The sequence below is a fragment of the Artemia sp. Qi Xiang Cuo genome, chromosome 5 (genome assembly GCF_049724085.1).
Source record: "Artemia sp. Qi Xiang Cuo chromosome 5, ASM4972408v1, whole genome shotgun sequence".
Taxonomy (NCBI): domain Eukaryota; kingdom Metazoa; phylum Arthropoda; class Branchiopoda; order Anostraca; family Artemiidae; genus Artemia; species Artemia sp. Qi Xiang Cuo.
Genome location: NC_142798.1, coordinates 33,643,360 through 33,646,280, shown reverse-complemented (window position 1 = coordinate 33,646,280; position 2,921 = coordinate 33,643,360).

Genomic DNA, 2,921 nt, shown 5'->3' with positions numbered 1-2,921 from the left:
AAAGAGCAGGGTATTGACTAGGGGGCGAACCCCTTAATATACGTGTTAAAATTTTATGAATATAGAAGTTCGTTACGTAAGTTAATTCTAAGTTACGTATATTTATTACTAATAAAAACGTTCGTAAATAAAATTAAACAAGTTTCGAGAAAGCCATTTAACCAAATATAATATTCAAAATTTGTTTTAATTATTCATGTACGGTGAGCCAAAATCAAAACCTGCATTAATTCAAAAACGTTCAAAAATTAAATAAAAAAAAACAAGTTTTTAAACTGAAAGTAAGGAGCAACATTAAAACTTAAAACGAACAGAAATTATTCCGTATATGAAAGGGGCTGTCCCCTCCTCAACGCCTCGCTCTTTACGCTAAAGTTTGACTTTCTCACAACTCTATTTTTCTAAACAATAAAAAAACTTTAGCGTAAAGAGCGAGGCGTTGAGGAGGGGACAGCCCCCTTCATATACGGAATAATTTCTGTTCGTTTTAAGTTTTAATGTCGCTCCTTACTTTCAGTTTAAAAAACTTGTTTTTTTTTATTTAATCTTGCACACAGACTTTCTTGCCAAAATATCTATAATAACAATAAAATAATTACTTTAATATTATCAGAGACACTTCAGTTAGTTTATTGTTGTATTTGATTTCAGTTAAATCCAGTCCCCCCCCCCCCACACACAACTCTCCCGATTTGAGGTTTTAAAACATCCTATTTATTTTTTGTTATTTTTTCTTTCATTTTTGTTTTTTGGGTATAAAAAAAAAAGTAGTAAGATTAAAACAATAAAAAAAACGTAATAATACCAGAGCTTTTTCCGTGGGTGTATTTTTGGTAGGGATTGTTTGAGAAGTATCTTCTGTTTTTTTACAATGAACTTTCCACTAAATTGTTTATGCCTGCGTCACAGTATGTATAGAGTGAATTGTTAATAATTGAAATTTTTGGAGTGTAAACATTTCTATAATCACAGTTAAGGTAGATTAGTGAGTGGAGCAAATGAAAGATTGAAGCATAAACTATTTCAATGACTAGCGGCATTGACATAGTTAATGTACCTAGTCAAGGTCTTCTGTCCACTCATTCAAGTCTTTTATATTTACTGTGGATTTGATAAGCACAGTATGTGGTGGAAGAGAGGTATCTCTACTACCCATCTAGGACTGACAATTAAATTGAGCTAGTCCAAATTTATATCGAAGTTAGGAGTTGTCTTATTTTTTTAGTTAGAGAGCAGTTACCTCAGCAGTTACCTATGTGTCTTCACCATTGTTGACTTCCCCAGTTAAGGAGGAAGAAAGACGTAAAAGTGGACGTCGATCAAGTGTTCACAGTGTAAGGCGTTCTACTAGGATTAGTTTGTTGCCAGGTATGGAGACCACTGAAGGGGAAGATTTGATTCATTTTTGAATTGTTAAAATTATTTTAACACTGTATAGGCCTATCTGAGAAAATCTGTCCGTTAGTTTATAAGGATTTGTGACATTTCTTTTTTTAAATTTTATATTTCTTTTTTTGTGTTTTTGATTGTTACTTTTACTTATGGTAAGTCTAGACTCAGTGGAACACAGTCCCCCAGTTGACGGGCCTGAGAAATTGTTACTCTTTATTTTTTTTCTAGAACAATAAAAGGCTAAATGACCTTTTATGTCCCGTTGTATCATTCGTGCAGATCGTTTCTTACTTGAATGAAATGTTTTTTACATTAAAAAAATGGCGTTATAGCTTTGTCATTCCCCAGACTCCATCATTGTTGTGTCTTTTAGCAAAGAAATGGTGATACTAACGACCGTTGCAGTACGTTGGAAATCATAATAAAATCGTTAATATACCGAACAATCATATAAAGATAAATCAATTACTGATATTTTACGTAATTCTAAAGACATGAAGAAGAACTGGTGTACAAAGTTTTACTTAAAAAAAAGGTCGTAAATTATTTTACACAATTTAACACAGGTGTTTTAAGAGATCACAATTAAACTAACCACCCTCAACCTGCCCCTCCTCCTAAGATATTTTCAAGTAAGGATTGTTATTTTCATAACAGAAAAAACGAAAAAAGTGCTACCTCCCCCCCCCCCCCCATTATATTCTGGAAAAAAATTTCTGAATCTGTCTTTTAAAAAAAAGGAGAAATACACCCTTCCCTCCGTACTACATTTTCATAAATCGTTGCCATTACTTTTGGAGCGGACTTGATACCGTTCTCATATTCACAAAATATGTCAAGATTAAGATAAGAAACGGCTACTGCAATATGAAACGGATTTAAATAGCTAGTTGTATTTGATGTTAGTTTCAGGACTTACCCAAGGGGCGGTACTAAATTACATTATTTTGCAGGATGAAAGCAATCCGTGTCCCTCTTATACTCCTTCTATTTAAAATTAAAGGTTTAACTCCAAATTATGTATTAAAAACTTCAATCTATAAAAAAGTACATTCAGTTTTTTTTATTTACACAGTTTTTGTTATGTATTATTCGACTTTTCATAAAAAAAAATTTTGCACACAAAATTTCGTAAATTAAGTATATAAAAAATATTGCGATAAAAAAAATATATTTAATTTTTCTATCTTAGTATTTAAACATGCACTGGAATATCTCCCAAACCAAATAAATTCTATCTTGTTCCTTTTTTCCGCCCGTATGCGTGCTTTTTTAAACAAAAGTAAGCTGAAATTTACACATAGTATAAAGATGTCAGAGGAAAAAGTCCTTATGTATTGTCTCAAAAACTGAAATAAATAAGACCTTTTAAGGGTACTTTGAGGCTTTTATGAAAAACGTGTAAAACTATTAATAAGACATTGAATTTGCAAGAAAAAAACTAAACGCCTTTTGTGCAAATTCTAATCAAAGTGCGAACATTTAAGCTTCACGTCCGGCAGCCTTTATACAGAGAAGAAGAAAAAGAC